Source organism: Cavia porcellus, unplaced genomic scaffold, assembly GCF_034190915.1.
Source record: "Cavia porcellus strain 051 isolate PalLab524CR breed Dunkin Hartley unplaced genomic scaffold, mCavPor4.1 scaffold_7, whole genome shotgun sequence".
Lineage (NCBI taxonomy): Eukaryota > Metazoa > Chordata > Mammalia > Rodentia > Caviidae > Cavia > Cavia porcellus.
The window spans coordinates 51,407,957-51,423,255 of record NW_026947490.1 but is presented as its reverse complement, the minus strand read 5'-3'; the positions used below and the strand labels follow the sequence as shown (position 1 = coordinate 51,423,255).

The 15,299-nt window shown below is 36.8% G+C and overlaps 1 long non-coding RNA gene across 2 annotated transcripts in view; it reads left to right on the top strand.

Annotated features, from left to right (window-relative positions):
* LOC106027434 (uncharacterized) overlaps positions 1–15,299 on the top strand; it is a 133,773-nt gene that overhangs the window by 73,228 nt on the left and 45,246 nt on the right. The window lies entirely within an intron of this gene.

The window sequence follows — 15,299 nt, the reverse complement described above, 5'->3', positions numbered from 1 at the left end:
CTCTTTGGTGCCCACAATACTAGGTGCAACTAGATGTCTCCTTTGTGTAATCTGTATTTTCCTTTTAATATATAATTTCGCTAGAGTCAAATTTGGTCATTTTTACTTGCTTTTTAAAGGTAACTTTAGTTGGTAATGTGTATAGACTCTTCAGAGACATGGCTTTAACACAATGAAATTTTATTTCTGTTCTGATGATGATCGAAGAGGAAATGCTTGGTTGGCAAACAATTCTTTTCCACGTGAAGATTCAAATACTCAGGTAGCTTCTATCTTGCACTTCTGTCAGTCTACCCAGACTCTGTATTAACTTAGACGATCAGGACAGAAAGCAGGCAGATGACTGAACTGTTTTTCAAAGAACTTTGCCCACATGTAACACATATCATATTCCTTCATATTCATGAAGTGAAAACTGGGCGATTATGTCTCAGTCTGTGCAGCGTTATCCTACTCATAATGTGTTACCATGGAAGGAGAAGAAAAACATTTGGTGAGTTCCCAGCGATATCCCCATCTATAATTTATAAACCTACTTAACTTTATTTAATGCTTATTCATTGCTTTATTTAAGTAAAGTGTATTGCACATTACTTCCAGGTTTCAAGGACCTTCTCAGTTAGCCTAGGTTAAGAGAACACGATGGGAAAATGTTTCCTGTGTATCAGCATCCCATTCTTGCCCTTATCATCCCCATGCTTTCAATGGTCTGCATGTTTCTACATCTCCATTTCCTTTTCACTCGAACAGTAAAAAAGGAGTGGATCAATTCTGAAGTCTTTTCCACAGCTACAAACTCATGTTTCCATGTATCTCAGCATCAATAGTTGTTCTTCTAAAAGCAGAGAGTAAAAAGAACATTTGTGTATCCTAATTACTGTCTAACTTTGGAATCTTCAGAGGTAGCAGATAAGATGTCTTTCCCCTAGAGAGTAGAAATGGAAACACTACTTATAATAAATTGAGAAATCTACTCTTTCATAAGAATGAGTAAGAATATTTATGCAACCAACATATTTCACAACCCATCAAACACATCAAGTGAAGTTTTATGAGAATGTATGGACCAATACTGTTGCAAAGAGACCCTTTTGGTCATCATGTTTTGCCCAGAAGCTGGTCTGCACGCTGAGCACTGCCTTCAGACCCCAATGCACAAACATGCACAGACATTCTGCCCTAGGACGGGGCATGCTGCTAACGGACTAACTCTGTTGTTGCATCTGACCACCAGCTTCCCAGCACAACAGTTAGTTCCATAAAATGCCCATTAGTCCTACAGATGCCTACAGAATGTCTATTTTTTCATAGGATGTTAAACATGACAACAGTTCACAGCTAGATTCAGAGGTGCATTAAAGCAATAGGGCTCAGGTGAGGAGTAGAGAAGAGGCCAACGTTACTGATGAAAAGCAATTAGGAGTTCCGAGTAAGATTACTCTTATTGCTTTAGATAAAAGGAAGCAATGCTCAGGAGACCACAGAATAGATTCCGGAAGTGCATGGGAATTCTGTGTTGGCTAACAGGAGAGACTACCAAGCTAGGAGCCGGCAGATTCCTATGGTTCTCCAGCCTTCATTTTATGTATGAACATTGTTTGAAAGGTGCTTAGGAGGACTGCAGATGAATAACTCTTTTATGTTGAATAATTCTTATTGAGATGCTCTGAAAAAAGAAAAACAGAAGACATTTACCAATTTAGGAGGATTAAAATGTAAAGGATCCTAAAGAGTTTTTAAACAGTGTGAATTTTGTGTTTATTTTATGTGATATGAGAGAAAATATCAATAGAAATTAGTAAATTAGAAAATTAGTAATGTTGATCAACTGATGTTGAGTAGGAGAGGGCTATGAGAGGGTTTTGGCTAAGGATAATAAGCTAGTGATTTTTGCTTTTACTGCCAACCTCAAAAACAGTGAGGTCAAAGAAATTATCCAATACCAAATAATAACAACAGTCATCTTCAAAAAAAAAAAAACCCTATTATACAAGCTCTATAATGGTTCTCCATATAATTTATGCACTTAGTTGTCATAATATCCCTAAGCTGTTATAATATTTCTTAGACATTATTACAAAGAAATTAAACTGCACATCATCATAAAAATTTTCTGAGATCAAAATTTAAACACCAGTGTAAATCTCATATACTTATCACACCTTTGCTGTATTTCCTAGCATTGTTTCCATATTTTGTTTCATCCAGTAAAAGTGAGTCTCCTTTTTTATGAAGAAGAATTAGCCAAGCAGATATACAAAACATTTGAATGTTGAATTTGAAGAATGTAAAACTAAAATTAATATCTTCTATATAGTATACCCATAAATTAGCAGTTAATATACTCTACAATGATTAAGGAAGCTCTGTAAATTTGTATTGGAGAGTCATGTCAGATCTGAAAGACTTTGTTTCTTACAAAATAGAAACTGAATGCAAAATTTACTATTTCTTGATCAAAAATTAGGTCAAAATGATACCTGACTTTAGATAATGCTTATTTCCTTAGATTTTATTCTACATTGCTTGTCTTTCTACTAATAAGTAAATATTTCTGTGACTTTAAATTAAATTATTTTTAGAGAAAAATCATACTTTTTGAAAGTTGTATGTCTCATTATTTCCTTGACATTTGCACATGAAATAAAAATATAATATTAAAAGAATTGAGTACTATTGAATCTATAGTATATTTCCACCAGATTTATAAGCAAGCAACCTCCAATTTTAGTTCTGCAAACCAAAATGTATTCAGTTACAGAACAACATTTCTTTATTAGATTCATTTTCTAGGTCTCATCATCTCACAGAAATTTCAGCACTTCATTGAACCTCATAAAGTTGGAATTCTTAAGTGTTCATTCCAGAACAGCATTCTTAGTCTTTTTTCCTTTTTCCAGTGTCCCATCCCCATGAAGAAAAATTAAAATAAATTTAAATTCTCCATAAAAGAAAGTCCTTGCTGAAGAATGTGATTTTTTCTGGCTGAACTGAGCTTTAAAAAGGTTACAAATCATAAAATAGCTAAAATCATAAAATACCACTTTGAGGCCCCAAAACCTAATTTTTGTCTGCCTGGTTGGGATATTATTGCCACCAATGAGAATATATAATCTTGTCCAGTATCCTCATTTTAGAAATGTGAAATTAGAGGCAAGAACAGGTCCTGAGACACTAGATGACCGACAGGACCATATGTAGGATCTGAGGTTTTCGGCTCTCATGCCAGAATTCTTCCCCACCCCTACTTGTGTGCTCTGTGCAGGTGCATAGAAGGTGCACGAAGGAGCAGGGTACAGCTATAGGTGTTCTGAACCCCTCTCCTCCTACATACCATCCAAGCGGACATGTGTGAGTTGAGACAGAGGCACTGTGCACCCTCTTTTCAAACCTAAATTTCACCCACCAACTTGCAAACAGGAAATCCTTCATGAGGTGCAGCTGTGGATCAAACTATTGGGCTCAGGCCCCCATTTACTTTGAAATTCACCTGCAAATGACTGATTTTTCTGGGTTGCACCAACAAAGAATCTGCAGATTCAATATTTACTGTTGAGAGTGAAAGTAGTTATTAAAACCTTTTGTCCATTCTAAGAATACAGACTCAGAAAAGCAAAATTGCTGATAGGAAACGAGAACTGAAATGAATTTTCTTTACTAAATGAAAGTGTCTCCATTAAAGGGCACTTGACTGAAAAGGTAATATTTGCAGTGGCCCAATTTTGAGTAAGAGTTGAGAAGAGGTAGCCAGGTACAGAAGCATTGCATATACCTCTACTTATATGTCCTGGTAGTCCAGCACTCTCTAAGGCAAAGTTATCTGTTACAGATTATATCCAGCATGAACCAAAGGTTCATGTGTGCAATGTCTGGGCTTTAGAAAGGTGATTCGGTCATGGCAGTACTATAGCCAGCAGTGATTTAATCCACTGAAAAGTTCAGAGCAGGATATGGTCTTAGGAGATGCAGTCTGATTGGAAAAGTTGAGTCATTGGTACCATGACCTGGGAGGGTTTATTTCTCTCCCCAGGCTGTTCTCTTTGCTCTGTGCTTCTTGAATGCCATGACATGAACAACTTCCACCAGACCTTCCACCATGCTTTTCCTGCCTAAAATCTCTAAATCTGTGAGTCAAACAAATGAACAAACAATAACAACAAAAAAACCTCTCTCCTTCTTTACATTGCTGTGTGTCATACTGTCTCCAAAAAAAAAAGCCATTGAAACAATATTAAATGAGATAAAAGCAAAACAAGATTAGTACTTAAAGCATGATGCTTACAGCCAAGAAAGATCCTGAAGAGTGCTGGGATTTTGAAAAATGAACTATTTGTACATTAGGCTCAGTAATTTAGTGCTGCCTTGCCACTCCCAGAGGAGTTTTCCTCTCATGTTTTTACATCAAATAACTTTGAACAGCACATATACAAATTTCATGAAATGAAATAACTCTTCTTTGCAAAGAGATCTCAGAATTTTCATTTGTTAACTGAAAGTAGCAGCTCCAGACTATTGAAGCCTTGGTGAGAGCTTTGCTGCTTCCCCAGGACATTGTTATCAGGATGTTGGGGGAGGGCGTGTAAAGAGGTCTTGCACCACGCTTCAAGGTAGATTTGTTCTAATCCATGTTGGGATGGAAGAGGAAAGATGCAACATGAAAGGAAAAAGGAAGAGCTTCTTTCTGATTTTTGAGGCTCTGTTAATGACATCACCAGTGTACAGTAGGATGTGGAAATGCAGATACCCCATAGGTGCAGATATGAGCATAAAAAAGAAACAGAAACCTAATTGTATACACACACCAACTGAGAAAGGATGACTGGACCGTGTCAACAATTAAAAATTCAGCATTTCCTTCTTATGACAGGTTTCTTTTATAGCATTAAGGAGCTATTCTTTACCCTCTGATTTCACATATGAAACATTCTTTAGTGATGTCTCACCTATCAAATATTGTGAGCAATTTGCTTGTTTCTTAACTCTTGTGGCTTTATTTTTCTCAGGTACCTATGTACTTTAGAGATGGTGCTAGAGAAACCTGTACTTAGACTACACGATGTCTAGAATCCTAAATCATAGTTTTGTATTAATTCAGGAGATTGTCATGATAATTTATTTACTTCCTCAGTCCCAGGTGAACATCATTGGAAACAAAGGAAATTAGAGAACTAGGGTCATTTTCCTTCAGATGCATAAGTGCCTTACAAATGTTATAATTTTCTATGTGTTTCATTACACATAGAAAACTGAGGAGCTCTGGTCTTTACCATTGAAACTACATGGTCTCCTGGTATCATCAAGATTTCTGGAGAGCAGCTGTTCTGTTTGTCTCCAGAACAAAATGGTTGCTCATGGGTAGGACGATGGGACTGAACTTGATGATGTTACGTGTGTCTCGTGCATCCAATCTAGGCTGGGAGATTAGAGGCCATTTGACACCCTGTAAGACACATGCACAATAATATTTACATTAACACAGACGCTGGAAATTCAAGAAGCTTTGTTCTATCAGAAGGAAGAAAACACTTCAAAGTCAATTCTTTAAGACTCTATTGGTGATGTTCAACCACAAACAAGCTGTGGTAAAATGTAAGCATTTGGCAATGCCTTTTATCTGCTTCTCCACCTAAATGAAAACATTTTAGAATGGGGCTACCTTTCAGGCCTCATTGAATGCTCCTAACATTAGGTCATCTAGAAAAGAATGCTAAACTGGAAAGAGAGTTTAAACCTCAATACTTCTGTTTTTTGTTTCTTTTTTTAGGAAAACTCAAAATCAGTAATTATGGACCAGGATTTTTAAGCCAGAAAAAAAGAGATGATCTTCTCACAACATAAAAACATTCTAAAATTAGTTATAAGTATATTTAAAAATAGATACAACTAATTGAAACATGATTAATTTGCAAGTCCTCAGGCACATGTTTCAAAAACTAAGATGCATCTGCACTTCTGCCCTTTGTGTTTGAAATAAGGTGTGTGGCCTAGAAACGTGTTTACATATAAAATGTAAAGATGCAAAAGGAACAGCTGTTGGGACCAAAGCTAAGAAGTCCCATGCAGCACAAGCAACAAACGCTCCCTTCCGCAGCAGGGTGAAACTGCATGCATTGCCTTTACCTGAGAAACTGACGCCCAACTGTGAATATGACTGACATCTAAAGCAGTGAAGAGGATGCACAGCAAAAAGCAGGTGTGTTCAATAAAAGTTAGAAAACCCAGAGCGCAGCCTGAGCTCATTTTAAAATCAATGTGGAAGAAACAAAACTTTGAATTGTATATACCAAAGGCACAGAAGTCTTTATTTTTCTTCTTGGGAGAAATCTGAAATTTACTCATACTGTTGGTTAAGAAGCTAGAAATCATACCCACAGTCTCAAGAAAAGAGACAAGGTGAGGTTAGAGACATTTATGCTCATCGGTGAGACAAAATACCTGATGCCCAAGTTGGGAAAGGAAAGGTTTATTTCTTACAGTTTTTGGAGGTTTCAGTCCACACTCAGTTGGCTCCCAGGCAGGCAGGCATGGCTCGGCTGCTGTTCATGGCTGTTGCAAACAGCAAACAGGAACTGGCAAAGAGCAAGAGACACCTTCTTCCTGCCATTACATCACATCCTGGCTCCACCCCTAGGTGGGTGGAGCACTGACATCATCAATCCAAGCAGTAGACAATGAACCAATCACAAATGCACAATGCAAACTCATGAGGCCTGGGGGACACAGACATAAACCATGACAGACATCTCTGCAAAGTCCTAAATTTTGAAAGTGATATCTCAAGGGAAATATCTGTTCCACTTTGACTATGGCCAGAACATAAAAGTAAAGTTAAATGGATCAGTAAATGGCCTGAAGGTCTTCTGTGAGGCTGAAATTCACCCTGTTTTCTTCATTCCTTTACTACTGTATAAAAAGATTCCATGACCACACGCATGCACACACATTTACAAAGACCATTTCCACATGGCCTGATCATTTTAAAACAGCTATTTGGGAAGCTCTAATCCGATAGAAATTCAGGCAAGAGTCAACATAATCACTCAACATTCTCCTGAAGGCCAGAGCAGCAGTAGTGGGGATTTTATGCTAATTGCACCCATAATCCCATGCTAATTTATTTTATCAAATTAAAGCAAATGCTACTCTTTGACCCCAGGGACCTTCTATTTTTTCTCTTGGTCCCTGCTGTAAGCTAGAATCTGTTTAGTAGAAGAGTTTGCCAAGAATATAAATTAATAAAACAGGATTAAAAGGAGATATGATTATAACCAATTCTTTAATCCCAGTGAATAATTAATGATAATGATTCATGATTTGCCTGAAATCTTCTCGTATTTGAATAATAAATAGGTTTAAAATAAACTTCAGTGAAAACCCAACGAGTCAAAATTCTGGCTAGTGGAACCCTTCTTATAGGAGCGTCTGAGTTACTGAGGCAGAATCTGAGGAGGCCTCCTTGGACTCATGTTTACATTTGTATTTCAGGGTGGGAGATTCATACCACTATCCACAAAAGTTTACTGTGATTTTTTAGACACATTAATTATCAAGAATACATCTTGAAATTTTGCCACCATCCTCAGATACCTTGCTCTATATTGAATTTAGGTTCTAGTTCTACAAAATAATTAGTAAAAAGATATAGTAAAGTCAAAAAGCTAAGTCTCAGATTGGTCTTCTCATACATATATGTTCAAAAATTAAGAAAAAAGAGAGTGGTACTTTGTTCAAACACTGTTCTGGGTTGTAAAGAAATAATTGTAAAAGGAGTATTAAGACTTTTTCTTCATAGGGTTTACATTCCAGTGTTCTCAAAGTGGATCTTTTTCTTTGTCTCATAATAGTTGTCCAGCAACACATACACAGTATAACAGGCTGAAGATAATGCAAATAGATTAAGTACAATAGATTGCCTCTATGACAACTAGCATTTCCACTCATTACTGAATAAACCTTCTTATATAAAACTATTGCCTGGGTTAATAAGTAGCTTCTTTCATTGGCTCCCTGTTGCTTTCAGAATATTGCCTGTGCTTTGTCCTCTGAAATCTATCTGTCTATCTATCTATCATCTATCTATCTATCTATCTATCTATCTATCTATCTATCTATCTATCTACAAGGGCCATCAAAGGACAAAAAGAATAGCAAGTGAGGTTGATTTCATGACCATCTTCATTTTGATAACTTTCTAATCATTGGAACAAAATACCTGAGACCCACAATATGTTGCTGCACAGTTTTGGTGAATTCAGTCCGGTATCTCCTGGCTCCAAGATAGAAACAGCATGGTAGAACAGCATTAGCAGAGTCATTAATTCATAGCACCCAGGAAGCAGAGAGAGAGAGAGAGAGAGAGAGAGAGAGAGAGAGAGAGAGAGAGGAAGAATTGAGGATAAATATACACAATTCCAGGTCATACTGCCAGTGACCCACCTCCTTGAAATTCCCACTCCTGAAAAGCACATTTAGCTACAAATCTACTGATGATTATAGTGCCCCATGATCTAATCACCTTCCAAATATCTAAGACTTTTGGACAGGATTTTAGATCTAAACCATAATGCTCTCATTTCTCTAACAAACTAATTGTTTCTGATGCTTTCAAACTTTCTAATTTATGCTATAGTTCTTCAGTGAAAACTGCATTTAAGTGTTTCACACTACTGCTTCTAAAAAATCCACCTGCAACACTTAGTGCTTTATCATAAACAACATAACTTAGAAAGCTTCAAACATGATTCTTCATTGGATTTCCCTAATTCCAGCATAAAGATGACATCAGATAAAATTAGTGTACAAAACACATTATGGGTTTCAATATAGAAGTGCTTGAGAAGTAAAATTTAAAACATTAGATTCATATATGTACGTGCAGATTTTCTGTAAATAAGACAGCCACCAATGTAAACTGTTGCAGGTAAAGTATGTGGCATACTTAATGCTACAAGAAGTGTTTTTCTGGTGTAATGTAATTTAGCCAAATGGCTACCAAATTATGTAGTTTCAAGCACAATGCTGTAAACTCTGTCCTCTACTGACACAAAAGTTACAATCCTAGAAAACTCAGTACTAAAATCTTATTATTATAGTAACACAGCATTTTACATGTCACATGGAAATTTTTTAAAATGAAGATACTTTAAGGTACATTTTTCACTATGTGAATGGCATATAGAACACAAGATTTTCCTTTGTTGTATTGTGGTTTCAGATCTCTGCTCCCTAATTTTGAGTCTTTTTCTACAACTACTGTGACAAGTCAAAACTTTTCACACATTTCTAAATACCTGGGGGAAGCAGCATTCTTTCTTTGGCAATGCTGCTGCAGGAGATTTTTGCAATTGATCTCCTTGGAAATTTGTAAAGAAGGAAAATTTCTTTGAAAATTTGATCAAAGTCTTAAAATTTTGCAATTAGACTGTCAACTATGCTGCAATTAGTGGTTTAGGCCAACTATTACGGCCAGACAGAGTAGGGTAAACACGGAAAATGGGTCTTTCTTTGATAGTTCAGATTAGCAGTCGTTTCATTCTGTTGTCACAAGACAACATATCTGAACATATTCCCAGTACAGAATGGAAATGTTGCACTTTTAAAAACGATTCCAAAAATTGCATTCATTTATTCTCTTGCCAAATATCTATGAAAACTACTGTGGGATGCTGCAGATTAGCAAAAAAGTGGAACTGCTGGTTCTCATCTCATAGAATGTTCCTGAGGAATTTTGTCTCTTCATGAGAAAAGGGTGAAAGTTATAAATCTTTGAATTCTGTTTTTATTGAAACCATATATCCTTTACCTGTGCATCTCTTCATCACTTGCTTAATGCTATGTCCTTCATAATTTGTGATGCTGAATCATGCATTATGCTACCTGTGAATACTATTTAAGTGACTCCCTTTATTGCTCTAGCTGGAAAAAAAATCCTTATTTGATATACCAACAAACGCTTTAAATAATTTTTAAAATTTATTATTCACAAACTTATAACATAAAAACATACCTTATAACTTCCTGTCTTCTCTTGAAGGCTTTAGACAGGTATTCATTGCCTTGTTAGAAAGATTTTTCACTACAGACTCTATTTCTGCTTTCTACGCACCATCAAGAAGGAAAGAAATGTAAACAGAGCAAAAAGTAATAAATTCATTCATGGAATATCCACCCCTTGTCCAATGTCGCCAGCTGAATAATGGTTTCCAACTATATCAAGTCCTCCATTACCAGAACTAGCTACTGGTATGTTATACCACAAAACAAACTTGGCACATACAATTATATCATGATCTCAATATACGGGCATTTTTCTTGATTATCCAGGTCAGCCCTAAGAAGAATACCAATATTTTTGTAGGAGGATTCAGAGGATAAATCTAAGAAGAAAAGGCAGGGTGACCATGGCAGCAGAGATTGGGTGATGTGACCACAAAACCAGAATTACGAGAGTCACTAGCAGCAGATTTCATACATTCTCCACTAGAGCTTTTGTGGGAAGCATGGATTTACTGACGCCTCCATTGCAGCCCAGTGAAACCCATCTTGGACTTCTAGTCTCCAGACTGATAGAAAATGAATTTCTGTTGTTTTGAGCCACCAAGTTCATGGTGATTTTTTGCAATAATGCATTTTGGCCAATGCATCTAATGTTCTAATGACTGACAGAAGAGAGCACAGAGCTACTTTTTTTGATTTGAGGCAAAGCAGTACAGTGTTTGGAAGGGCTCATTGCAATTAAGTACAAAATGTCTTGAGAATGATCAGCGAATATAAACAAAATAATCCATGGAGTTTTTCTTGAAACAGCAAAGATACTGCAGGGAAGTGTCTGGGTGTGGGGTTCACAGAGTAAAATGTGTCTGCATTGCCTCCATCTCCCAGTGGGTCTACAGACCAGGGACAGATCTATTGCCCAAACACAGAGGGGCCAGAGCTGATGCAAAGCCCCTCATGAGTTGGAAAAACTCATTCCTCAGAAATGAACAACTGGTGGCCCACATACTGGTTCCTTTTGCCTTCCGTTCCATGGGAGTGCCACTAAAAATCACTGTGACATACCTTCTTTGCAGTCAAAGCCCACGTCATACTGAAAAAACAAAACAAAACATAAACATCTTCTTTAAAAAAGGGTACTTCTTTGTTATATCATAATTCTGGAGTTAGTTCCCAGACATAAGCCCTTGATACAACTCCCCTTACACATGAACCTGGGATCTCTTTGTGACAACTAGTGAACCAACATGGGGAATAAAGAGAGTTCTCCAAATGGAATGGAGCTGGCTTGGGTTCCATCCTGGGTTTAGTCCATCATTTATCAATGGCATCGTTGTCCATGGCTGGACCCCATCAGGGCAAGAGAACTCAGCAATCTTCTAGGAAAGAATCCAAAACTATAGATTTGGGGATCCTGAGATGCAAGGCTTAGGGCAGAGACTCTGCTCATTTGAGTGTAAAGTACCCAGATGAATTCATTAATGTCCTAAAGAAGTAACGAATGTTGCAATGGGGCAAGTTGTATTTTAAATGTTTATTAAAATTTCCAGTTCTTTAGTTTACACTAAACTGAAAATGAATGTGTCCACAGCATGATTCCTTCAGAAAAGCCTAATTCAATTTGGATCTTTAATCTGTGGATCCGTATTAATTACTGAGGGTTTAATAAAATCTAAATAGCTAAAATTTAGAGCTTCTTAGAACTTTTTATGCAATGCAACAACAAATTAATTTCTAATCCTAATTATTTAATCAAATGTTCGTTTAAAACATTTTGCACTTATAACACTTTGTTAAACTCTTTGTTTAGAATGAGGGAGATATTAAAGTCACACCTTGCTTTCAAGGAACTTATATCTATGTAGAGAAAGAAAAGAAAGATGATTGAAATAATGAGAAGGTTAATATCCATCCTTGACTACAACCAGGAATTATTTCATAATTTAATATGTTAACATGTAAATAATTTGTTTGTGTGTGTCGAAGCAGTTTAATTTATAAAGCCAATCAGTCAAAAGATGAAAATGTAAAAGAATCTCTTAAACATTGCTAGTCTATTAGCTAATTTTGGCTTTAAATTAGCTGGCATCTTAGTCTAGCCTTGGAAGTGAAATGCAATGTATATTTAATCAACAATTTTGTGTATTATAAAAAAAAAGCACAGCACTTAAATCCATTTAACAACCACACCAGAAGAAGCTGATGAGATCTTTTAGCATGTGAAAACTTGCTATTGCCAATCCCCACGCTGTTCCAGAAAAGTACTGTGTATCTTAAAACTGCCAAACGCAGGAAGTAACTACTCGGTAAATTTTTTATTTTATACACTCAAAAAGCAATGGGCTCTGAGTACCCTCCTTTACCTGAGAGATAAGACACTGATCATTTTGCTGACTCTCTCAGCTGGAAGGGAGCCAGGATAATAATGGCTATCTGAGGATCTTCAAAGATTTAATCTTGGAGATGAGTTCTTTGCAGGGCTCAATTCCTTTTGCTTTGCCAACCTGTCTACTTTCTGAAATGGCCGTTAGTGTAAAGCTGCCTGACAGAAGTGTACACCCTCAGAAAGCCAAGTTACAGAGCTGCATTTCTGTGCAGCTCACTCCACTTACTGGAGGAGGCCACGGTGCTGCTTAGGATCAGGAGCTCTGCTGCCTGGGTTCCTGCAGCGAGCCCAGACTTTATGCTGATTCAGCCATGTTGCAAAACAAATATACGGACACTGCAGAGGACAAGGAGGAGGACAGGAAGTGCAGAGACTCATTAAAAGTACCTCTAGAATCAGAGGTCCAGTTGAAGGTATAATCCATTCAATATCTTTTCATGCATTCTTTGCTCATTCATTGATGCTTATTAGGTACATACTACATGGTAGGCCTCCTTCTAAATGCTAGGAAACAGAAAAGAAGAATGTAAAGTATTTCCCCTTCATAGAGCAATTTCTAGTGAGAAAAGTTATATATTAAGCAAAAATAAAACATATATGAAATATGTCAATGGGTGGTAAGTACTATGAGCAGCAATATAACAAAGCTAGAGTTAAGACTAAATTGCTACGGTATAGAAATTCAGATGGGTGTAGTAACACATATCTGTAGTCCTAGAATTCCAGAACACTGAGGAAGGAAGCCCTCAAATTCAAGCCCAGCCTGGGCAATTTAAGTGATTTAGTGAGATCCTGTCTCAGAAAAACCAAACCATCAATCAAACAAACAAACAAAAAAGCTAAAAGGGGTGCGGACTTGGAATGTAGTTTCCAAAACCATGAGCTCAATCCCTTGAAGAAAGAATTTTAACAGTGTTATGGTTTGTATCAGAATTTCCTCAAAGGCCTTTTGCACTAACAAGCAGGTTTTGGGAAGAGGATTGGACCATGAGGGTGCTCTAGCTGACTTGTTAGGATGTCGGATCTGGTTAGAAAGGATGGGTTACTGGGGTCATGATCTGGAAGGGTTTATTTCCCTTCCCAGCTCCGCCATTTTCTCTCTGCCTCTTGGTTGCTATTAGGTGAACAGCTTTTCACCACCAGTCCCTTCCATCGTGCTTTCTTACATCGGATCTGACCAAATATGGACTAAAATTATGGGCCAAAGTAAACATCTCTTCCCTTAAATTGTGATTGTCAAGTACTGTATTGTGTCCCAGCAACAAAAAAGTAACTGAGACACACAGTTAATGAAAAGGAATCTGAAGAGCTTGGAGATACATCACAAAAAGCTTTGCAGGCCTTGATAAGGTTTAGGAATGAATTCTCACCAGAGATAGCATAATGGGCGGGGAGGAGAAGAATCCAGAGGCAATGTTGGCCAGAAGTGGAGCAATAGGAACAGCTGTGAAAACAGCAAATCACCTTTCTCTATGCGAAATGCATTGGCCTGTGGGCATCAAAACAGGAGGAGAAATCTATTTCCTAATACTATCTTTCCACTGTGGATATGATATGCTTTCCAGAAAGAGATTTTACTTCTTCAGGTTTATGTTGTCGTTATCAGGAACAAGTATTGAAATGTTCTTTTAACTGCCACCATCGTTCAAGAAAAAGATTACTGAAAGTACTTTAGCCTACAGTATTTACAGCAATTCTTCCCACCACTTACCATTTTATTTATACTAATGAAAAAGCACTTCAATTCATTTGTATAGGTTGCTCTTTTTAAGAGACTGGGAATAATGAGTACGTGATACAGCTATATGAAAATGACTTATTTCATTATTCTTCTAACAGTTGTTCCTGGCAGCAGGAATTTAAAATGCAGGCTGAAGTTCAGCTTAATTCAGTCACAATTTATGTAGTTTTCCTTGTTAATGAATCCCTTTCTCCATTATTATCTAGGCAGTTTCCAAGTAGTGAAAAATTAAACTTTTAATGCTTATTTTCAATGTAACACTAACAAATAAGGCTCTTCCTACTTCTAAGTTTAACAAGACACAGAAACCAGACTTTCAGGAAATAAACAATTTTCTTCCATTTTGGTCCTTTCATTGAACCCATTTGGCAAAGGCTCAAGCCCAGTTGAACTTCACTGTCTACCTTACATCATTCTAAATGCGGTGTGGCAAGTGCTGTGGAAAAAAATAAATTAAATGACCTGTGGATTGGAGCCACTACTGGGCCTTTGCAACCTCTTTTACTCTTTGGCTCTTTCCTATTTTCTCACATATTAATATTCCATCTCTTTTGCATTTTTCATTGGTATTTGCCATTCCTTCATTTTCATTTCTCATGGCTTCTGCTTCACAGTCCCACAAAATTGCTTTCTTTGAGTTCATCCGTTGTATCTTGTTCCTAAATCGAATGAACACCTGCCATAGATATATGATATTTTAAATTATTTGGATTTTTGCTCCTCACAGTATATTTCTCCAGATAGCAGCATCCTTTTCTGAGAATTTGAAATGCAGATTTGGAGGATCCAGAATTTCAGAGAACTGTTTTAGCCAACTCTATTTGTTATTCTTATGCATTTTATAAAGATGTGATTGGAAAATATAGTGAGTGCTTAAATAAAAATCTAAAAATTCTTTACAGTAAAAGATACATTGCTATTAATTACCACAAGATATTCCCTTTTGCTTCAAACCCACTTATGCTATGATTCTATCTACTTTCTGAAGCAGTTCTGGGAGTCCTCTTTCATGAGTTTCTTTCTGTGGCTGCCTTAATATCCTGCCTTCATAGGAAATGTTATGACTCATTTGTTTCGCTTAACATTGTATTTCCCAGGTGCATCCATTTTCCTACAAATATCTCAAATTTGTCCTTTACAAAAGAATAATATTTGATTACATACAGTTACATTTTCTTT